A 25,359-nucleotide genomic window follows, 5' to 3' on the forward strand; every position below is an offset into this window, starting at 1 on the left:
AAGCAATTGTCAAAAGATAACTTTTACATAAAACAAAGAAGAGTAGGAGCTCTAACGAGGTTGCGTGACAAAATTTTATACACTAAGCTACAAAAACAATAAAATGCAGAATGCAATATAGCCTTGATAGCTATATTTTCATTCAAAATAAAATACACGCATTAGAAAACGAATTTTTAAGATATGAGAGCTTAAACAAAAAAAAACATAGACCACCTGTAAATACAAACCCAGAAAGAAACCCTAAAAGCTTGCACATCAAGAAATATAAGCTACAGAAAATAAATATTACCGTCAATAACCACATACAGTCAGAGGCACAGAGCAAGATCTAATGGGAATCAACTCCTAAGTAGTGAAATAATGAAACGTTTTTTTGGCCTGAACAATGTGATGCATTTACAAAAGTTTTTTCCCCATATAGCTGTTGTTGTAGCTTAATCAGGGTCACCATAAACTACATTTCTCAAAATATAGTCAAGTATGTCAAAGACAGGTGAATAGGAATCTGTGCCAACCAATATGCTTGGAAGAGGCCACAAGGCAAGCCACAAAATTTTCTGATCAGATTATGTTCTTTAAATTCATAAGTATATTGGAATCTTGGATACATTTTATAGAATCTACATTTGCAAGAAAAACCTGGAAACTTTGCCACCAGACATATTTTAGATCTAGCAGTGAAAACGAAATGTCATTGGTGCATAGATGATAATTCATCAATTAAATGATCTAGCAGTGAAAAAGAAATTTCATTGGTGCATAGATGGTAATTGAGATTGTCCAGGACAGGAGAAAATTATGGAGCAGCCTCAAAATTTTGAAGCAGCTTCAGAGGCAGCAGATTGTAATTGCCTTCCAGAATCAAAAAAATAGCTTCAAGTTTGCCATCACCTAATCTGCCATAAACTCCATGAACAAATGAATAGATACAGAAGTCCTGAACTCAATGGACAAATGAATGAAAACAGATAATACAGAAGTCCTGAACTCAATGGAGAAATGAATAGAAACAGATAACGGACCAAAATGAATAGGAATATAATGCACTTCCTGCGACAAGTATTGGCATGACAATTGAGACCTTCCAGGACAAAAAAAAAAAAGAAAAAAATGGCTTCAATTTTACCATCATCTAATCTGTCCTAAACTCCAGGAACAAATGAATAGATACAGATGTCTTGAACTCAATGGACAAATGAATAGATACAGATGTCCTGAACTCAATGACAAATGAATAGAAACAGATAACAAACCAAAATGAATAGGAATATAAATGAACTTCCTGCAAAAATTGAGAACCGATTAATTAATTTGAGATTGCATTCCTGCGACAATTGAGAACCAATTAATTAATTTGATATTGCATTGTTGTAGATATGGAGATCAAATTTTACATTTTTTGTCCAGTGAGACCTATATGTGAGAACCAAGGTTTCATGTTCCCATTATTGTTACAGACCGTTGAATTTTCAGTCCTCCCTGTCCTCGTTCTGAAACATGCAATAGATCATCAAGTCGGGATACAGGGCTGCAACTAGGAAAGCTCATAAACAAGGAAAAAAAAATCTGAAACATGCAATAGATCATCAAGTCGGGATACAGGACTGCAATTAGGAAAGCTCATAAACAAGTAAAAAAAAATTATAAAAAGGCATTCTATATAACGACAATGAGATACAAGATGATACAGAAACTGACCGTGCTTTGCCACATGTCAGTTTCCCATTGTTGTGCCCTACAAAAATATTTACTAAATTGTGTGTGTTCCATTACCCTTTGGATGTATGTGAATAATCCAAATGCATACAATGGTAGTCAGAGATGGTTCATAAGACATTACTTGCACCAAAGGCTCTGCTATAATGGACATAGCTTTTGGGTGCAGTCATTGGATTACCTCAGTTATGGCTAAATATGGGTGAGACTCCTCCCATGGCTTGAAATGCATCGTAAATACTCCACCGGTGAGGAAATTTTCAGTCTCTCCAGCAAACAATCTCCCAAGCTGTCAAGAGGCATCCATGTCACATGGATAGATGAGGGGAATCGAGATAAGGAATTACTAACAGACAGAGTGGTCGATGCATTAATGACTGGAGTGTTCACCATTGCTACACACCTCGGACCAATACCCAAATTAATCAACATCTTTCAAATGAAAGACCAATTAACTTGATCATAAGCTTTGCTTATGATCTATCTTCAGGAAAAGTGATTGTTGGCTAGTCTCTTGGCCCCCTTGAAAGCTTTCCATGTGGAAAATGCAGTGTTATGAATATATCTCCACTAAACAAACCTTATTTTAGATTGCCACACTACATACCAGGTAAATATCGACCAATTAGAAATCCAGAGAGATCCCCTTGAAACTTTCTGTTTATAATGAGCAGCTTTTAATAATTCGATTTCCAGAGAGATCCACTTGAAACTTTCTGTTTATAGTGAGCAGCTGCTAATAATTCAAAATTGGTTGTGTTCAGATTTAATGTCTTTGGAAGTAGAACATGAACAAATATATTAACTCTGCACACTTTCAGGTCCTAAAAATTATTTATTCACCATCTGCTGGTCATCCAAATTTAAATCAGTCCTATTCAGTTTGGATGTTTGATTGGTCTAAGATACTGGAGCATGTTCTTTGATTTCTGCCTCCTCTGACTCCTGACAACTGCCTCTAGGTTCATATTTAAGCTCAAGGGCATCGAGATGGTGTATTTAAGCTCAAGGTAGTACTCTCTCTATTTCTTATGGAGCGTGTTCTTTGATCTCTGCCTCCTCTGACTCCTGACAACTGCCTCTAGGTTCATATTTAAGCAAAAGGGCATCGAGATGGTGTATTTAAGCTCAAGGTAGTACTCTTTCTAATTCTTATGATTTTCATATCGGTATATCTCTTTTTGGGGTCTGTAGCATAACTTTACAACTGACCATCATATTTAAGCTCAAGGGCATCGACATGTTATATTGAAACTCAAGGCAGCACTCTCTCTATTTCTTATGATTTTCATATTGGTATATCTTTTTTTGGGGCCTATAAAATAACTTTACAACTGACCAAGCATAGTGGCATCGCTGAGGTGGTATAATGATCAAGGTGGTTTCTCAGATAGTTTAATGAACTGGACCATCTTTCCAAACAAGTTGAATGCTAGCATCAAACATGCAATTGATTATGTCAAGCAGTTTCCTCCTCTAATTGTACCTTTGACAACTAATTCCATTGCATTTGTGGTGGGTGATTTTTGTAGCCATTCTTATCATTATTGCTTTCTTGGATCAATCTCTTTTTGAGGCACATCTATTTGGCCACAATTTGTTTTATTTGAAATTGTAACAACAATCCGTATAAAAGCTATCACATACAGTTTGCCTTCTCAGCAGACCCAGGGCCAATTGTTGTTAAGTTTAAAGATATTATCTCCATCAATTGTCAAAATAGTTCCTGACTGAAATATTAGGACTGTGAATTTCCAATTCCATGAGAAGGCATCTTTCACACTGAATTTAGTGTATAAACCATTCCAGCAATATAAACATGACACTCATTTCTCATGTCAATAATGATAGATACTTATCTCAAAATAAGACAAGGCAAATGAGTCGAGGACTGCAACTCTCTGCCCAACCATACATGGGGCTGCATTGTGGTTTTCTTGCAACCCAATCACCCCCAAGCTAGATTGAGCTAAGGAGGTATGCTCAAGGGATGAGACCAACACTGCCAACTGAATATACTGCAGACAATCCAAAGGTCTGCCACCTCCACCTTGAATAAACACAAAGGAATCCAGAGACCTATGTCTCCACCCCTCAACCAAGCACAAGGGAGTCTAAAGACCTATGTCTCCACCCTCAACCAAACAAAAGTGAGTCCTCGCAATCTCCCGTTGACCGATTTTGACTTGTGGTCAACGTGATTTTGACTTGCGAGTTAGTGATTGCAATGGGCTCGGGCGATGAGTCAGAAAAATTAGGATAAAGTCAACGGTATTTTTTTTGGGTTTGCGTTTTTATTTTCCTTATTGCCGCCACACCCGTGGAGTTCGTTGTTGGTTTTCTATTGCAGCACGTGGAGACTAACATCGCAAGCGTTACAACTTACTTTGTCGTCTAGCCACTTTGACGACACTTTGTCTTTGTCGTTCGACACATGCAGTCACCAATTCTGGATAGCAAATAGGTCGATTAGAGCTCGGCTTTCGTTTTGTAACTTATTGCTGCCCACACATCACAGCCACACTGAGTGTTGCATGTCATAGTCACGACTCACAGCAGTCCTGTTGTCGCCCGCCTATTCGGATTTTAGTCACACTACAATGTCGCGGCCCACTTATCCTAAAGTAATTTGACTCAACTAAACTTGTCGAACTGTCAGCTGAACTTTGCGGAACAGTGAGGTTCTATCATGAAGTAAGTCAACTCAACTGAACTTGTCGAACTGTCAGTTGAACTTCGTGAAATAGTGAACTTGTGAGATGTCGAACTTTGAAGGTTCTGACTTTGAATTCACATTAACATACATAATATGTGTTTTTCCATTAAACTTTCCATAGTTTATTTATGGTGAATTCAGTGACAATTTTTATGGTAGCAATAGTAATAAAATTTGAATCATGATTTTGGTTGGGTGTTAATCCTGGTGAAAATAAAGATGGATTTAAGGAGTGATCCTTTTCATCCATGGTCGGTGGTGATCATGTCAGTAACATAAATTTATTTGGGTTTAATCCTGGTGGAAATAAGATGGATTTAAGAAGAGATCCCTTTCATCCATGGTTGGTGGTGATCATGTCAGTTACATAAATTTATTTGAAGTCAACACGGGGACATTAAACCGAGGGTTGTCAAAGGATGGATTCATTGGCTTTTATTTGTTTTTATTTTTATTTAATCATATTTTACTTCCATTGAAGTGGAATAATGGTGACGGGTGGCTCTTACTGGGGACTCAATAGCAATTTTTATGGTATTAATAATAATAAAATTGTTGGGGTTCACCCTAGTGTAAATAGAGCTAAATTTAATCTCAGATCTTTTCTACCAATGGTCAGTGGTGATCCTATCAGTAAAAATAATGGCGGCGCTGTAAAAATAGATGTGGGTAAAACTGCTGCTAAAGAATGCCCTCAGAGACACAAGCGTACCAAGTATTATCATCTGGTAATTTTGACCAACAGACAATGTTGATTGTTTTTTCTTTTCCTTCATTTGATTTTTAACCAGTTTTTTTCCCGAAATCTAGTCTGTATGACAATACCCAGTATTGGTTGTGCTGAGTTGGGTTATCTTTTGTTGCATGGATCACAAAGCAGATCACATATATATTCATCTTTTAAATTTTAACTTCTTCATTATGATTAAGAAAGTTTCCAGGTTTGCAATGTGCATTGATTTCATTTAATTTTTCAGTTTTTTGTATCATTTTTATTTTCATTTTTTGTCTATTTCGGGCCTACAAGAGCCACAAATTAAACACAAGTCCAAAAATTAATAATGCCGAGGGAGGAGGACTTTGCTTGGGCTTATTGTGACAAGATTCCTGGAGACCCCAAGCTCCTTTGTAAATTTTGCAAAGTGAAATGTAGTGGAGGCATTTATAGTTCAAGTACCACCTTGCACAGATACTCAACCATGATATCTCTGCGACAATGTTGACGAAAATGTCAAACACCAAGCAATCTTGGCCCTTGATATGTTGAGCTAGCCTAATGCTAAGAAAGCAAAGCAAAATAAAGAAATAGGAACTCTTGGAGTTGACCATTCTTCTTCCAATACCCCCTTGCCATCTCCCTCTATTGAATCCTCAATGTCGTTCCCAAGTTTCCCACACATGCCTCCAAGTCCAAGTCAAACTCAAGGCCAAATGAATCATCCTGCATTCAACACTGGAGGTGGAGACATATACACTTTTTTGCGCCCAACACAAAAACTGGTTCCCAAAGAAATAGGAACTCTTGGAGTTGACCATTCTTCTTCCAATACCCCCTTGTCACCTCCCTCTGTTGAATCCTCAATGTCGTTCCCAAGTTTCCCACACATGCCTCTAAGTCCAAGTCAAACTCAAGGCCAAATGGATCATCCTGCATTCAACACTGGAGATGGAAACATAAACACTTTTTCGCTCCCAACACAAAAACCGGTTCCCAACCTACCTTGGATGGCACTGGTTGGAAAAAAAAAAAATCCATAGTCAGGCAAGGAAGGCCATTACTAGCTTTTAGTACTATTCTGATACACTTTTCCACTGCGCCAGAAGTCCTCATTAGCAAGCTATGATTGATGTAGTTGTTGTTGCACGTCCAAGGTTCAAAGCCCCTTCATCAGAGAACCTTAGGACAAATTTGTTGTTAGAGAGTGTTGAAGATGTCACCTTAGGACAGATTTGTTGTTAGAGAGTGTTGAAGATGCCATGCTTGTGCTATCTGAGTTTCATTCATCATGGGTAGAAACATGGTGCACTATCATGAGTGATGGATGGACAGATCAGAGGAATAGAACTTTAATAAATTTCCTTGTATCTTGTCCAACATGCATAATGTTTCTCAAATCAGTGGATGCCTCAAACAAGGTTAAGACTACCCAATTTATTTGTGAAATGGTGGAGGAAGTCGTTCAAGAAGTGGGAGAAGAACATGTTGTACAAACTGTCACTGAGAATGCAGCTAATTATATGGTTGCTGGTAGACTTTTTGAGATTAGGCACCCCATTATTTTTTGGACCTCTTGTACTGCCCACTGCATAGATTTAATGCTTGAGGACATTGGTAAACTTCATTGGATACATGAGGTTGTGGAGAAGGCAAAATCCATAACCAATCCACACTATTGTCCTAAACACCATGAGAAAATATACTGAAGGTAAAGAGATTGTTCGACCTACAGTGACTACATTTGCAACAATTTCATATCTTTGCAATATGTGGTCGAGCAAAAGATAAATCTAAAGAGGATGTTCTTGGTACCTGAGTGGATAGCATCTAAACATTCCAAGGCCCTTGAAGGCATTGAAATTGTTGCACTTGCGTTTAATGACAGTTTCTGGAAAGATGTCGAAGAGATTATTGCTATGACAGAGTCCCTTGTCAGAGTTCTCATGTACTTCAAGTCTTTTAACTTTTTCATTTTTTAAATTTCATTTCAAGCTTCTTTTTATTCTCAAGGTTGCATATTTCATTAAATTTGAAAGCTTGAACTTTCAAGATGGTTGATGGTGACAAACCCTCTATCGGTCACATTTATGAGATGATGGATCTGCAAGGGAGGCCATCAAAAGAAGATATGGGGATGAGGAGGCAAATTCTTTGCCTCTTTGGGACATTATTGATGCAAGTTGGGATAGGCAATTGCATTCCCCCTTAAATGTTGTTGGGTACTTCTTAATCCCACAATATTTTTATGATAAGAGCAAATTTAATGAGGATGGGAATGTTGGCAGAGGACTTTTGACATGCATGGAAAGGTGCTTCCCTGTTCCAAAATTTCGAAGTCGTGTCTTTGAATTACAGGTTATAGGATGCCAGCTAAATCATTTGCCTATACCAGTGCTATATGAGAAAGGACTAAGATGTTGCTAGGTACCCTTTGAGGCGTGAAGGCTTCACCAATTCATTAAATTGGTTTAAACTTTATTCTGTATGTTAAATGTTTTATTAAAGTTTGTTGTCTTTTTAAGTTTTTACTATTTAGTATTTAGTACTTACCACTCACGAACAATTGCCACTTGCTAGGTCTTTGGTGGCAAAACTTTGGTAGTGATACGCTAGATTTGAAGAGATTTGCCATTCAAATCTTAAACCAATAATGCAGTGCTTCAGGTTGCGAGTGCAACTGGAGCATGTTTGAGAAAATACATTCTAAGAAGCGGAATCAATTGACACAAGCGCTTAAATGACTTTGTATTTGTCCATTACAATCTACGACTTCGCAACAAGCAAATACTAGGTGAGATCCTGAATTTGAAGGCTTCATAATCTAATTTGAAGTTTAAACTTTAAAGTTCAAACTTTAATTCACATTTCAATCTCTCATGATAATGACAAGTTTGGAGCATTCACCAATCGACCTTGAAGAGATAGATCTACAAACTACAAATGCATCAAATTGGGTCCAATTAGAAGAGGCTCCACTTTTAAGCCTACATGGCTTAGAGAACTTTGCGATTCAAGCAAGCGAAGGAGTGGGAGTAATCACTTCTAGTTCTCACTCTAGGAGTCTTAGACTCTTAGTTACTGATTTTTCACTGATTAGTATGCAGTATTTTGTAAACTTTTAGAAGCAGATGCTTCTGGTTCTATGTAGTCACTAGTTAGGAGTCTGGACTCGGAACTTTGAAGTTTGTACCATGTTTGGACTCATAAAATATATGAGATACTTATTCATTCATGATATTTTGGACATCTATTGATATTATGCATTGTTTCGACATGACTTTATTGAATGTCAATGAAAAATGTTTTTCTTTTTTTTTTAATTCAATATATGTGTATCTCTTTATTTATTGAATTCACCGATTTTTTTCCGATCCGATTAAAACTCTTCACTCTTTTGCCTCGTCGATTTATTGTTGATTTCGAGTCTGGTAACATTGGTCAATACTCCTATTGCTCAACCAAATTGTGTTTCTCCTCTGTGTGCTATGGAAATCCAAGATCCCTTTGTGTAAAGTTGCCTTTAAACACCCCTTTACAACTTTGTTACACACTCTTACTCTGGTGGTGTTACACGTGTTGTTACACACTCTTACTCCTATGGTGTTACACTTGTGTTGATGTGCATGCCTCCTCAGTAACAATACAATACCTCCTCAACAACCATAAGATGGATCACCTTCTACACAGGTGTTCAAGTCTCCTCAGGGACTATACGATGGATCCTTAGCATCAAAAAGATTGATCACATTCTGTGCAAATGTTAAGGTCTCCTCAGTGATTATATGATTTCTCACCGTTAGCACTGATGTTCATGTCTTGTCAGCTCGAAATTTCTAGCGTTTTCTTTTACATACATGATCTGTTTTCTCTCTACCTATGTTTTTTCTCTCTTTGTTCCTGCTTTCCTTTTTCCCCAACCCAAGAAAAAATGAACCTCTGCCAACATATATTCTTCTTATCTAGCTATTCGTTCTCCTCTTTCTTTCACCCAGTACGCCTCCACTTTCGCTACTCAAGTCCCATCTTGGCGTTGTTATTTTCTAGTCTAGCCAAGATCTTCAATTTGTTTTGTGTCTGTCTGGCCAACATGTTACAGGCCAATCACATTGGAGCGAAATTTCAAGGATGTTAGATTTAAGTCACGAAGAGTGACTTCAATCTAACATCCTTGGAATTTTGCTCGATTTCCTCAAAGGAGATGCCAATTTGTCTTGGAAGATTTGCATGTTGATCACTCTTTGTTTCTCATCTCTACTATTGGCAAATGCCAACAGACAAATATTGAAATCTCAGCATCAATCCCTTGAATAGGTGCTAATTTGGAACAAAGGATTCTTTCAACAATACTACAATTTCCCCCGACATATATATAGCTGATAAAAAAAATATTTTGTTAAGATTAGGTATGTTCTATGCTAGAGCAATTTATAAAATTTTCATAGTTAGCAATCACATCAGCATTACGATAAACTACATATAGAACATAAATATAAAACACAGAAGACAAGCCAAGGCAAGAGGACACAAGATATGGCGCGAGCCAGGGACAAACCCCACAATGTGTGGGGAAACCCTTTGATCAAATCTTCTTTTATCTTCAAAGTTCAGCAGAGAAAGAGAGAGAGAGAGAGAGTACATTTACAACAGAAGTCAACACTTTGACTTGTCTAGATCTGAGCATAGACCATCTTCTATAACGATGAGATCAGTTGAAGACATTCAGCTTTAACCATTGTTTTAAAAAACGGCCGTTTCGATACCGAAACGGCCGAGTTGATCCGAGCCGATACCCTCAGCCATGACTCGGCCTTTGAAACGGTACGTTTGGCCGAGTCAGCCATGACTCGGCCGAGTCATGGCTGACTCGGCCAACTCGGCCGTTTCTGTTATGACTCGGCCGAGTCACAAAAAGCCGGCCCAGAACACGTTAAACAGCAATTTAATATTTTTTTAATGGATTTTTAAGGTGATTTCTGATTGTTTTGGACTCCAAGGTGTTATATGAATTTGCTAAATGTCATTTGGGGTCCATTCCCCCTCCCAAACCCTATTTAACACACTCAAATGCTCTCTACTATTGATATGCTATTCAAATTTCATGGTAATGTTAAATTCTTAAAGTAAAAGTGACATTCTCCTTAATCTTCATTTTCATCCTTTTACTTAAATTTTTAACATTACCATGAAATGACTCAGGATGTTTGAGAGTGGTTTCGGCCTCATTGGATTTCATATGGAGAAAGTAGAATTTTAGATTTCATTCAAAATCCAGCAGACTTATCAGTTTTTCAGGATTTCAGGATTGGAGGATTGCAATGTTTCCATTGAATTTTGTCATGTATTAGGGTATGGAACTCTTATTTAATCAAGAGCACCAATCCCTCTATGTACCTTGATGTTAGTGACATTGGTTGTCGAACTCCTCTGGGATTCGCTCCCAAACCAGGAGCTTCTGAAAATGTCGCTCCCGCTCCCATTTTCGCTCCTGCTCCCAAGTAACACAAAGAAGAGAAACCGTTTGGATCAAAAACGGTTAAATGATCTAGTTTATGTCCAATACAACCTCCGGCTCAGACGAAACCATTTGCTGAACAAAAGACCTGATTCAGATCCCATTGTGTTGGAAGACATTGATCCAACATGAGATTGGGTAGTGGAGAGTCGTCCAGCAGAGTTTGATCTTGATGAGGATCTTGATTTAGATTTAGATATCGAGACATCAATTGAACTTGAACATGTTGTTCAGTTGAATGCAGATCCCAATCCACCATCCTCAGTCTCACAGCCAGCAAGGACTCCAGTTGTAGGTGTGTTTGGAAACATGAATGAAAATCTCTAAAATTATGTTTAAAATCTTTAAAATTATGTTTTTTTATAAAAAAAATAAATATTTAATGTATTTTTTACAACGACCGAGTCATTGAAATCGAGTTGGCCGAGTCATTACCGTTTCGGAGTCGGAGTCGGAGTCGATCCTCGGCCGAGTCGGAGTCGGAGTCGGAGTCTTAAAACATTGGCTTCAACTGATCCTCCAAGGTGACTCCTTCACCTATCATCGTGTTGCATCTCGTCCATTTGGTGCACCTTACTGTGTAGCACCATCATGATGCTCATGATCTCCTACATCACGCTGCTCATACATCATGTTGTCCATGATCACCATCATGTTGCCCATGTCCATGATCTTATCCATCATCATGTTGCCCTTCATATCCCTGATCATCTTTCAACTTCATGCTGCCCATACTAATGTGCATCATCATCATGTTGCTGCCTTAACAGATGACATTCTATCACTGCTATTCATTGTCATATGGCTGCTACAGGTATGCCATTCTATCACTGTAGATTATGCTTAGAGTGTAGTAGACACAGTCATCACTTAAATACTCTCCAACATGATCACATCAATGTTGAGACTGAGATAGCATTACTATGATCTCCATTAGACCCAGACAGTGAGGATAGTAAGGGCATAAAAATACTTCTGTATATGCCGAGAATGTAACTATCATTGTCATTACTACAACAGCCTTTAACAAGATCTTACTTGATACTGAAACCATCGCCGTTACAACTTCACAGCTGTATCACCAAGATCATTCACTGCTGTATCTTTCCACGAGGGTATCCGGACTGAGACAGTGATCACAAATATGTGTGGTTGAAGCAAGAATGAAGGACGCTAAGGTATACAGTATACTGTTATGAGATCATCAAGTTACAAGTATGCTGAGAATAATAGATCTGGTCTTCTCATTGTAATATATTCCTATGCCAAGTTATATTGCTGTCTGCTACAGGGATACTGTACCTTAGACCCTCCCGAGGATACTTCTAATCTATTTGACTGCATATAAATGAGTCTTTATTGCTGAGTATAAAGATTCATTGACAATGCTGCGTTTGACTGCGGCTCTTCTACTGCAGCTTCATCAAATGTATGTCGATAGCCCGAACGTATGACAGCGTTTGACTGCGGCTCTTCTACTGCAGCTTCATCAAATCTCCTTCATGGATGCCGATAGCCCGAACATATGATTGCGTTTGACTGCGGCTTTTGCACCGAAGTTTCTGTTGCTTCATCCATTCGAGAGGTATACCTAGAATGAGAGAGAGACTTCACTGCTCTGTCCATCCGAGGACATCACCTTCAGATCACAGCTATCCCGAGAGTAGACTAGCCCGGATTCTACTTCAGCTGAACCCTAGATCTGTCTCACCGAAATGCGGATCTTCTTGACTACGACTTCTCTCCTCCATGCGAAGATCCTTTTGACTGCGTATAAAATATTTCTAAGAACAGCGTATGAATGTCTTCATGAACAACGTCCAAAATGTCTTCATGAACTGCATAGATATGTTTCCATGACCTGTGTATATCAGTCTCCATGAACAACATATGACTGTCTCCATGACCAGCGTATATATGGGAGCCTCTTTGACTGCGTAGATTAGGGCCTGTGTATAAAATTTCTTGGACAGCATATTAGGGAATCACTTGACAACAGATTATGGCTCCTTGCTGTGTGTATTAGTGTCTCAAAGACCAGCGTATGTCCTGTCTTTATGACCTGCGGCTAGGGCATGTTTGTACTGCAGCTAGGGCATTATACACTAGCATATACTCTCAACGTTTCTCCTTTTCCAAAAACCCAGACGTGGAGAGGAGATCACATGAAGAGTGTGTCTCAATGACATCAAATCCTCTTATATTTATACTAATGTGTAGATGATGAATAGACATGACGTTTGGGCTTCTAGAGCCTACATAAGAGCTGGTCGGCTTGATAATAATTACATAAACAAAATAAATTCACATCTCCATAAATACTTATCGGAGTCGGATGATCTTTGGATCAATCCTACACCTTTCGACGAGAGGGATCCTACACCTTGACAAAGGCTAATTGTAAAGAGTCATAATGAGACACTTCCTCAGGTGCCTGAAATTAATAAATAAATAAAAATGTACCTCGACAAAGGCTAATTGTAAAGAGTCATAATGAGACACTTCCTCAAGTGCCTGAAATTTTTCTTCTATATTCTTCTTCTCTTTCTAATTTTGTAGATCAATAGCAATTTTTCTACTATCTTCTTCTTCTCTTTCTAACTGTGTAGATCAAAAGTATTAACTGTGCTTGGAAAGGAAGAATCAAGGATCAAATGCATTAATTATATTTAGATAGGAAGAATCAAGAAAGCATTTCCTATACATAGTGATAACTCATTTCTTAATATGAAAGAAGGATCAATAGAATTAATTGTACTTGAATAGAAAGAATCAAGAAAGCATTTCCTGTACATAGTGATAACTCATTTCTTACTATGAAAGCATATTGACAGGCCAATGAAGCAGTGGTTCACTCGTGAGGTTGATGAAGAGTACCAAGCTCCATTCCTACAAAGCTCTACCCTGCTCGAATAGCTTGAGTTTTAGTAGGTCGGGTGTTACTCCTAAACAAATTTGGCATATAGATACCCTCAGAATTTGGAAAGGGTGCTGTTCTTTAACAAAATTGCCATGTAAAGATAACCATCACATCATATTTGTTTCATATGAGAGACAAGAGATATAATAAAATTTATTTAACAGGAAACCAGAAGATTCCCCCTAGAATCTGGGAAGGGTATTGTTCTTTATCAAAATTATAATGTAAAGATAACCATCAGATCATATGTGTTTCATTTGAGAGACGAGATATAATGAAATTTATTTAAGAAGAAACCAAAAGATACCCCTAGAAACTGGGAAGGGTATGGTTCTTTATCAAAAATGTAATGTAAAGATAACCATCAGATCATGTGTTTCATGTAAGAGACAAGCGATATAATGAAATTTATTTAACAACAACAAATCAGAATCTACAATATGAACTCCCAAAAACATAATCTTACATATTTCAGTATGTGGAAGTTCATGGTTATTTAGAGTTCAATTATAATTATAGTTTCTGGACTTTAAAATTGTGAAAGTCTACCCATTATCAAGGAAATGAGAGACACTCTACCCATCATTGGCAGATCAAATTGATCAAATTGAAACTTTGAAGGGGAGCAAAGCTTCAATTGGATTCTCTAATGATGGCTAGGGTGTCCACTCAAAACAATGGGAATGTTCCTAAATCATTAGAGTTAAAAATCTGTCTTACTTGAATCATCTTCTAGGCTATTTTTTCATAAATTTGTTAAAATAGATTCATAATTTTTACGTAGCTAATTTGCTCAAATACCCAAATAATTTTCACGTGACTAATTTGCCCAAATACCCAAATATCAAACTCTTGATGCTAGGAGTAACAACTGTCACAAGTGTAAGGGACAAATAAATGCAGTCACTCTACCTCAAACCAGCACAATTAAGCAAGGAGAAAAACAATTCACCCTCATGATATAATGGTTATGCATCTTACAATTAATCAAGGAGAAGGACCATTCACCCTCATGATATAATGGTTATGCATCTTAACCCCAGGAAAAGGATCACAAACAGGTTCTTTCCCCTCTACCAGTATCAATGGCTAAAAGTCACATTAATTTGTGGGGCGGCAAAATGAAAGACCCATAGCAACTGAAAATGGAGATAGAGATAAAGCAATGGATTCAATCTTCTTAGGCATTTGTCACTTCTGTTGCTTGCTTTTATCTCCTTGTTGTCTAGTTAAAAAATAAAATCTGTTTTAGTTGTTGTTTTAAGGGTATTGCTCAGATATATCAATGTTAATGCCAGAGGTAATGAGCAAATTAGAAAGTAGGGAAGCTTGGACACGTGGCCACCAAAAGGATCACACCTACCATGGGTAGGAGATGGAAAACATGTGTGGTACCTCCACTGGTGACCACACCTACCATGGGTACGGGTTGGCAAACATGTGCAGGACAATGTTAATGCTAGGGGTAATGAGCAAATTATAAAGCAAGGAGACTTGGACAATTGACCACCAAAAGTGGTCACACCTACCATCAGTAGGGGATGGCAAACATGTGTGGGACCTCCACTGATGGCCACTCCTACCCTGGGTACGGGTTAGCAAACATGTGTGGGACCTCCACCTCAAACCAACATGATTGTTGATAATTATAGCTTGGACAGGTGCCTCTACATATTCTAAGAGTCAAGCATGCAGAAGACGTCCAAAATCCTTTTTAGGTGTTTGCTCATGAGAAGTGATTAATATGATTTATCTCCCCTAGTCTAACTTAGGAAAAGTACACTAATTAATTTACTTGATTAATGTTTGCTATTTAAGGAATTAGATTGAATCTCTACCGTTGATCTCAAGTGAGATTTATGATCTAATCTTAGACACTCATCACGTTGATCTCAGTGAAACTTATGATTTAATCTTAGCCACTCATCACCTAGGAGATTAGGGTTAGGGATTTGGCTTAATGAAATTATAAAATAAGTCTATAAGTCTAAGGGAGAGGTGAAAGACACATTATTCTTGGAGGAGCAATTTTCTCAAAATTGAAAGACTCAAAATTGAAGAGAAGAAGAAAAGTGTGCAACAAGGAGATTTCAACAAGAAGAATTCAGGAGCCAAGATCTTGGAGAGACCGGAGGGCGAGATTACAACAAGAAGAATTCAAGAGCCAAGATCTTCGAGAGAGAGGAGGGCGAGTTTTGTGAGGCAGCCAAGTTCCAGTGGAGGATTGTGCACGACCTAAAAGAGGGGTCGATTTCTCTGATGCGTAGGGGACTGTATAGATGGAAAAGAAAAGGTTGAATTGCAAGAGTTGAGTTTTTAAAGGCCGAAAATCCTCAAGGGTAGATTTTTCTAGCAGGTCGAAATTTCTAGGAGGTGATATTTCCAAGTTTTAAATTGATGTATTTCCTGTGTTCTCTAAGGGTTGTTTTCCTTGGTAAAGGAGCCCTAATTTTCTTGAGTAATAGAAAAGTGAAGGAGAATTTGTTGGGCAAATTGTTGTTATTGTGAATGATTTTCTATTTTTAATTCCACAAATTATGAAGTTAAATACTAATGTATTTATTTTTAACAATTTTAGGTGAAATATTTTTTGGGTATAAAATAAATTGCTAGGAAAATTTAATTAGTTCTTGTATAAAAATTAACATGGTATCGAAGCACTAAAACTTTGAGGAGAACGAATATCAATTTGTGACAAGGGTTGTAACGACAAAATAATTTATTTTTTTAGTTTTATGGGGTTTCAGTATTTGATTTAGAAGCTGTGAAGATGGTTGCAACTGAGTTGGGGTTTGAAGACCTGTTGGAGGGTGCATCCAGCTATAAGTCTGTAAGAGGATATTATTAGTGTTAATGCAGAATGAGATTTGGGAGCCTGCGAGTCGCATGCCCACCCCCTGTTGATGTTTCACAACTGGCTGCCCGTAACCAAAAGGGCGTGAAGTGCAAGAGAATCATCCTGGATGGGGTGAGAGATCATGTGATCCCTCATCTTTATAGGAAGAAATTGGCAAGGGAAATGTGGGGAAATGTGGGAGGCTTCGACTAAGTTCTAATGAAAATGGTGTTGAAGGAGAAGTTGAACAACAAGATGTCCAAGTTAAATACAGTTGCTACATCTCTCACCAAGATCACATAGGTCCAAGATGAGTAGGCTAGAGATGGGAAGGCAATATCAAATTAGGAGTTGGTTAGGACAACCTTACATGGATTTTCAAAGCCATGGGTATTCTTCAACAAAGGGATCAAAGCAAGAGAGAACCTAACTAGGAGAGGTTATGGGATGATTTCATTCAGGGGGAGATTCAATTCAAGGTGTCTTTTCATGGGAGCTAGTCCAAAGGTGATGATGAGAACCTTGCCCTTGTTAATCAGGCAAGGAAGGGAATGGGGAAGAACAACACGAGAGGAAAGAATACCTTAAAAGCGGGAGAAAAGGAGGACATGAACAAAGTGAAATGCTTTGCAAGTCACAAATTTGGCCTCTATGCAAGTCAGTGTCCAAACAAAAATAATGGCAAAGGGAAGTCACAAGTTGCAACATCAATAGACTCAAAAGTGAGCAAGTTTTCCAACAAGTTTGAGGAGTTCAAGGGAGTAACATGTCTTTCTGGCACCACTGATAAATATGCATGGTTCGTGGCCAGTGGAGCATCTCATCATATGACGTGATTGTAGGAGTAATTTGCCAGCATGAGAGAGAATGACTTTGTAGAGCTTGGCAAAAGTGCCAAGTGTGCAATAAAGGGCTTGGAGCTATTCAATTCCAACTAGATTCAGGTGAACCCTTAGATATTACAGATGTTTTTTATGTTGTACGGCTAGACAAGAACCCTCTTGCAGTCTCAGCCATGAAGGACAAGGGATATGAGGCTTGTTTCCAGGATGGGTAGGTGATTATCAAGTCCAGATCTTCAACTTCTAACACAAGATGAGTTATTGGGAGGAGAGAAGGTAACATGTACATGATGAAGGGTTAGCCGGTACGTGCCTTGGTTCATGATAGTGATAACTTTGTGCAAGTTGTGGCATAGGTAAATGGAACATTTGAATCACAAGGCTTTGCCTGTATTTTGGGAGATTGTCATTAATCTTCCTTAGTTTAATGTGGAGGAATAGGGTGTTTGCAAAGGGTGTGCACTTGGCAAGTATGCTAAGACCACTTTCCCATGCAACGATTCCAAGTCCAAAAGGTTGTTGGATATAGTAGATTCTGATGTGTGTGGTTCTATGTCAGTAGGGTCCTTGAGTGGGTACAACTATTATGTGACTTTTCTAGGTGATTGTTCTATGAGGACATGGATTTACTTCATGAAGACCAAGGATAAGGTCTTTAATCGGTTTCGAGGGTTCGTGGAAAACCAGACTGGGAGGAAGATCGGAGTCCTTAGGTTGGACAATGAGGGTGAGTATACCTCAAATGAGTTCAAGGAATTTTTCAAATAGGAAAGCATCAAGAAAAGATGACAGTTCCTTACAACTCCCAACAAAATGGGGTTGTTGAGAGGAAGAATAGTGCCATCATCGAGGTTGTTAAAGCCATGATCTGTAATCAATATCTTCCCATGTTCCTATGAGGAAAAGGATGCAACATAGCAATTTATATTCAAAACAAGAGTCCTCACAAGGTCTTAGGGGATAAGACTTTTGAGGAGATGTTGACAGGAGTGAAACCAAAGGTTGGGCATTTTTGTATCTTCGAGTGTCCAGCGTATATCCATGTACCATCAGAGAAGAGGACAAAGTTGGAGCCCTCAAGACAAAAGGGCATTTTCTTTTGGGTGCAATGAAACTTCCAAGGCATATAAGGTGTGCATTCCATCACAAGGGAAGACAAAGGTGAGCAAGAGGCTTTGAAGGTTGAGGATGTTGATATTTGCAACTACGGTCAGTCTTCATTGTTGAAAAAAGTAACTAGTTTCGGTCTTCATAATTGTCATTATGTATATCTTAATGTAATGAGCAAAAGAAGAAAGAAAAATATTATTTTCAAGCATGAGTTTCATGCTTTGCTTTATTTTGTTGATCAACTAGGTCAAGCATGCATTTCATGCAGTCAAAAGAGTCATTATCATTTATACAAGACCCATTTGTGCAAGTTGTAACATGTAAAAGATATTATTTTTGTGTCTAGAAAGTAAACTTTGACCTCCAAGACCAAAACAGCCTTGCCAGTGAAAAGTCGACCTAGGAGAGGCTTATTCAACCTAATGTGAAGGGTATGTAAGGAAGAGAGTTTGAATCATTCAAACACACTTCAAAAGTTCAATCTCAAGCAAGAAAAGGGAGACAAGAAGAGCGAAGAACAGGAAGTCAAAGAGCAAGAAGAAAAATCTGATTTTTTGCTTTGATTCTCTCACACGTGTGAAAATTAGGAATTTTGCAGCTACTAGGAGGCCAAGAATTGCAAGTCTGAACTGTAAGTCTGATGTAAAGGGTCAAAACTGAGATTTGGAGCAAATTCAAAGAAGCATGACTTTCGTTGACTTTGAAGACTTTGACTTGCTTAAGGAAGGATTCCTTGGAGGGTTGACTTGGTGCTTGGAGGAGGTTTTAACTTTGGTCTTTGGGTGTTAAAATTCTCATTTGACTTGATTCTATAAAAAGAGAAGAAGTTATTTCAATGTCTTCCCTTGGGATTTTTCCCTGGCTTGGAGCCTAAATTTTGTGTTCATAGTCTTTTATGATCTTCATGGTTTATGCTCTTGGTAATTGTCTGATGAAGAAAATCTATTAAAGAATAATAAGAAGTTAAGTAAATTTCACAAGCAATTATTAAGGATAGGGAGAATTGTTTAAATGCATGACCTACTAAGTTTTCCAACATTCATAATGTATGCTTGAGTCATTATGAATTTATAAAGCATATTTTTAAACGCTAAAGAAAGTTATTTTGTGACACGTCCCATTTGAACTTTCAAAAGAAAGAAATTCAAAATGAAAAGTTTTTGGCTCCAAATGGTTATGTCAACCTCCTCCCTTCTCAAATAGCCAAGTTGGCTCCAGCAAAGGACACACCCATTCGGCCTAAAGAAAAACTATATAAAGGGCCAATTCGTTCCTCTATCAAGCTAAGAAGGAGCTCGCATCTTCTGTGGAAATTTCTGATGGTCTGAGACAAGCTTTTTCGTATGTTTTGAGGCAGCTTTGAGGTAGTTCGCATGGCAGTTCTGAGGTAGTTCTGAGGTAGCTTGTTCATCTACTCTAAGGCAGAAAAGCTCGCAGTTCCGAGGTAAAAAAGCTCGCACTTCCAAAGTAAAAAAGCTCGCCATTCTGAAGCAAAGAGGCTTGCATCTTTGAGGCATCATATTTGAAGCAAAGAGACTCGCATCTTAGAGGCATCATATAGTATAAGTTTGAGGCAGCTAAGAGGAGCAAAGATCGACATCTGAACCATCCTAGTAGAGCAACATTTTTTAGGCTAGAGCAAAGTTTGTTTTGAGCGAGATTGACCTGACTAGAAGGCTGGACCTTGGACCAAGCTTGACTTAGTTATTGACCTAGATGTGTCTCTATCGAAATAAAGAATTCTCTATTGAAAAGGGTGGTTGGGTTTTACTCCATTGTGGGTTTTCCCAAGGTAAATCTCTTGTGTTCTTGTGTGGCTGTCTCTTTATGATCCTTCAATCTTATTTACTATATGGTTGATGTCTTATGTGTAATTATTGAATGATGGAATTAATGAAAAAATAAGAAAAGAAAAAATCATCAAAAATAATTATCATTAAAGAAGACCATGTAAAAATCAACAGACGAGAGGCCAACACCAGCAACAACTACTCAGTCTTCAGATTAAGAGGAGCAAGAGGCACCTTCTAGTTCTGTTAAGAGGAGGCTGAAATGGCTAGAGTAGACACTAAGAGATGCTCAAGAGCATGTGGAGGCTCTTAGTAGTACTTTCAAGGAGAGCAAACCACCGAGATAGTTTCCTCATTAAATGGCACTCATGACTGACATCATTGACTATGAGACTAGCAATTACGAGGAGGCAATAGGCCAACAAGTTTGGCAAGACGCCATGGTAAAAGAGTATGTTTCTATCATGAAGGATGATGTCTAAGGCATTCTATTGCAGCCAAAGGGGAAATTAGTCGTTAGTTCGAGATGGATCTTCAAGATCAAACATGCTGCAAATGGGAGCATATAGAAGTACATGGCTAGGTTCGTGGCCAAAGGTTTTTGTTGGACACCTAATCCTCTATGGGTTGGTGTGTAATGTGAACAGTCACCAGAGTCCAAAAGACCACTTGGTATATGAAGACCAAGGGTCACAAGGAATTGTATTATTGTTAATAGAATGTATCTCACGTTTATCCTACTCTGGTTGTCTTCTCCATGTGTGTTTGACATGGTATCAGAGCAGGCGATCTCCTGCCCTAAATTGAGCCACTGATTTTGTGGCCTTTTTGCCTGATAACTCTGCAATGTGTATCAGAGTGGGTTGGTCAGGACTCAGACCTGCCCCTTTGCCATTCAGATCTGTGATTCTGAATCCTCTATCCACCAAATTTGAGTTGAGTTTTCTGCCTACTGTTCCATTTAAAAAAATAACGGACAAACGCACCCAAGGATTTTTAAGAAACGATTGATATGTTTTATACTCAGTGTTCCCTTTGCTCGTCATTTATGTTTGTGCTCCATCAATGACCATTTGCCTTCTCTTCTAACAGAATAAAAAAAAATAAAAGGTAGAGGTTCTTTCTGGCAGAAAGAGTGCTATCTATTTCAGTGATAACACTCCCTACACATGTTTGCGGCATTTCAATTCTCTTTGTGCATGTCAGCGACATTCTGAGAGAGGAGCTCTGCATGTTTGTCTTGTGTGCCATTCTGAAAGAGGAACTTTGCATAATCCTAATTTAGGTTTGCATAGTCATTGCCAATGCTGGGAGATTGCCTAATGACACGACACTAGGAGACCTATCTTCGTAGGCACAACTAATATCATTTTTCCTAGCACTTTTTGTGCTTTTATTTTGTTGACTTTTAACGGTGATGAAAAAACATTGGGAAAAGCAGCGATGAAGAAGGAAGAAGGGGAACTTGGCATATCTGTGAAATTTCATTCATATCCCATTATCAGAAAGAAATTGCTTCATGTATTGTCCGTTGCGCTCTAATTTTGCAATTCAAACAATGGTTTTGGAGCTAAATACGACCTAGATTCCATGCTCATTGTGATTGTGTTTGATTTGAGGACTTTGGTTTGAAGTCTGTGGACTTCTTGGTTTGCCAAAACTACACGATTTTGTTGGGTAAGCCGCTGATAGATAGAAACAAACCCAATTTTTGAGGCCGACTTGTGAAAGTCGTGGAAGACTATTAAAAAATGTGTGAAGTCGAGGCCATAGAGGAATGTTGAGAAATGCATTGAAGCATGAAGTTTATAAGTGCGCAGTCTTCATGTGTCATTCCTGGTATGAGCGTTGAATGGTGATATATGCATTGAACCTTAAAGTATATGCTTGTGGAACCTGCATTGAACCATGTGAATTAAATACCGTACGTTTGGTCTGATGTCGACTGAATGGTACATGTCATATTGGAGTTTGGTACATAGTTATATAGCAAAGCAGCCAAGGTTTACATAATAGAATGATTCTTTATAGAGGTGATGTATTCATATTGTGCGCATACAACAATTTTGTTGTGGTTTATTATCCATGTCAAGGTGATGTATTCCCTTCTGGCGGTTTCAATCTTGCATCAAATTGGTAATTTCTCCTAAAAGATTTGCATTAAAGAATGAGTTTAAGCAGCGTCGATTATGACTTCCAGTTCGGTGAATTAATCGATGATGTTTCCATTCTAGACTGAATTTTATAGTCCACAGTTAAAATTCCTTCACGTTGCAAAAAAAGCGAGCCGAACTTCACTAGAGATTACAGTTAGAGAACTTGTTCTGTTCCCTATTGTTGCCTTGATATCTATAGTGAACACTTTTGGACTCTTTCACTTTCAAGTTCAAAAGTTTGGCAATTTAATTTTCTAAAACCATTGTTTCTACAAGTACATTTTTGGTCATTTGTTGACTTGAATTATTTGAATAATGAAGAAAATTCATTGATTATTAGAGTTATTAAGCATTCTAATCTTATCTACTGGTGGAAGCACAGTTAAAGTCAGCAAAGACACTCTTGGAGATATTCAAACTCTACAACATGCACAAGAAAACATAGAATTTTTGCAGTTTGAATCATAGTTACAGCGAGAAGAATTACAATAGTGGAGTCATCATTCTGAACCTATTTCTGTTCAGAACATTGAGACAGACTCCCATCAACATCAAGAATATAAAGTTGAGGTTGGCCATATGAAAGATCAACAGCAGCAACAACAGAATGCTTAAATGCCAACATTGTGACCGAGTTGACCATATGAAAGATCATTGTTTTGATCTTCATCCATGTGAGCATTGTCATAAAACCACTCATTCTTCAAACAGATGCTTCAAAAACAAACCTCCTACAAGAACAAAAATTCACCTTGGATGGATCGCTTCTTGGCAATGGGCTTCAACAACCAAGAAGATATTTCAATCATATGTCAGAACTTGTTCTAGAGTATTGAACAATCTTACAGTTGAGTTTTCTCCATCTTCTCACCTTGTATCTGACAAGGGGGGAAGTGATGGTCATCTACAAGCTTCAAAGCCACATCAAGCGAGCCTGAGCCACAACCTGTCATACTAGATTTAGAGTTGTAGCCAGAGAGGATGCTCCTGAGCATGCCATTGGTTGGTGGTTAGCCTTAAACCATCTATGCGGGGTGAGACCTCCCTTTTCAGGAGGAGTTTCACCTTCTTCAAAGAATTGGGGACACTTCCTCAAGCAGAAGACTTCAGTTTCTTGCCAGTTCTGGAAGAGTTCCAGGAATTGCATTAAGCATTCCAGAATTGGTGGTCATCCTTAAACCATCGCAGGTTGTAGACCTCCCTTTTCTAGGTTGAAGGTCTCCCTCTCCAAAGCATTAGGGACAATTCCTCTAGCAGAAGATTTCAACTTCTTGCCAGACTTGGAAGAGTTCTAGAAACTGCACTAAGCATCCCAGTGTTGGTTGTTATCCTTCAACCACCCCCTTATACCAACATTTCAGAGAACACATTCAGCCTAGTGTTGCCATGCATTTTTGCACATTTTTTTTACAACTCTCTTCTTGGACTCATACATACCCCTTCGGATTAAGGGGGAATGTTGGACACCTAATCCTCTATGGGTTGGTGTGGAATGTGAACAGTCACCAGAGTCCAAGAGACCACTTGGTATATGAAGACCAAGGGTCACAAGGAATTGTATTTATATGTGAATATTGTTAATAGAATGCAACTCACATTTATCCTACTCTTGTTGTCTTCTCCATGTGTGTTTGACAGTTTTTCCCAAAAGGACGGAAAGGATTACGAGGAGACATTTGCTCCAAACATTGGATACACTTATGTTAGGGCTCTTATGTTTATTGATTCAAAGATGGGATGGAGGATACATCAGTATTTTTTTAGTACTAGTACATATAGCATGTCCTTTACTTCCAATGAACCTCCTAACTCGAGTTGGAACTTAACAGTTCCAACACACCTCATTGCATTCTTCGCATCAATACCACCACAAACAAGTCTCAATCACTATCCATTAGACTGCTAAATAGCTCCTATGCCTCTTCTTACATGGTATGATGCACCACTATCCAGGTACAAGTCAATCCTTCTGATGGTGTCGGTTGATAGATAAGAGACAAATGAGAAGCCCTTCTTAAACTTCAATGCAAACTCATGAACCATTGTTGACACTGATGTTTGTTGCAACTTCCCCTTCCCCTTTTTCTTCCTCTCTAAACATTGTGATACATAGTGCCCATTCTTGTGGCATGCAAATCATTTCATTTTGCTCAAAGCCTTCTTCGTTCTAGCTTGTGAAGTAGCCTGTCCACCTGTATTTTTCTTCCTCTTTCCTTGCCTTTCTTAATAGGTAAGGGAAAGGTTCTCATCATCACTCCTCTATTGGCCTCCTAGAGATTCCTCCTTAATCACCTCCTGGACAAAATCATCCCATAATCTTTCCCAATTAGGATGATTCCCTTCATGAAAAGAGTCCATAACTTAGTGAAGCCATTCAAGATCGTCCTTACCAATTCAGCCCCTGTCATGGTCGCCCTAACCATTGCCGACTCATCACATACCTATGTGATCTTTGTCGAATAACTAGTCATGGTATTTTCTCTGGTCATCTTAGTGTTCTTGAGTTTCTCTCTTAGCACCATTTTTCTGTTTGCATCATCACTCTGATAAAGCGTCATCAGAGCCTCCCACATGTCCCTTGTTGTCTTCTTCTCAAATAGGTGAGGAATCACATGATCCCTCACCACATCCAAGATAATTCTCCTAGCTTTCACATACTTTTAGTTATAGCTGGCCAATTATGTAACATCTATAGGCATCGTGAGTTTGGAGTTAGCAAACTCCCATATGCCCTTCTCCATGAGAATCAATGAAACCCTCACCTTCCGAGGACTGAACTTAGATGCACCCTCAATGCTATGTACACTATTGTTGATATGTGGCTCCCACACAAACTATAGGACTGTGACTGCTCCTTTGTCGACTTCATTGTTGTCACCATTACTCCAACGCACCAGCTGGTATGGTCTCCCTCTAAGAGGTGATCACCCATCACTACTCGTTGTACTGCAAACTGGCACCACGCTTATGCAACTCTCCAACCTTGTATGCCCTTTGTATAATATTTGCTTCGTTATCGGCAGCACCTCTAAGACTTCAC

At 38.5% G+C, this 25,359-nt stretch overlaps 1 long non-coding RNA gene across 3 annotated transcripts in view; it reads right to left on the reverse strand.

Annotated features, from left to right (window-relative positions):
• LOC149183841 (uncharacterized) overlaps positions 1-25,359 on the reverse strand; it is a 34,100-nt gene that overhangs the window by 7,175 nt on the left and 1,566 nt on the right. The window lies entirely within an intron of this gene.

The sequence above is a fragment of the Pinus tabuliformis genome, chromosome 3_2, assembly GCF_031772625.1.
Source record: "Pinus tabuliformis cultivar Carrire ecotype Pingquan chromosome 3_2, CPIR1, whole genome shotgun sequence".
Lineage (NCBI taxonomy): Eukaryota > Viridiplantae > Streptophyta > Pinopsida > Pinales > Pinaceae > Pinus > Pinus tabuliformis.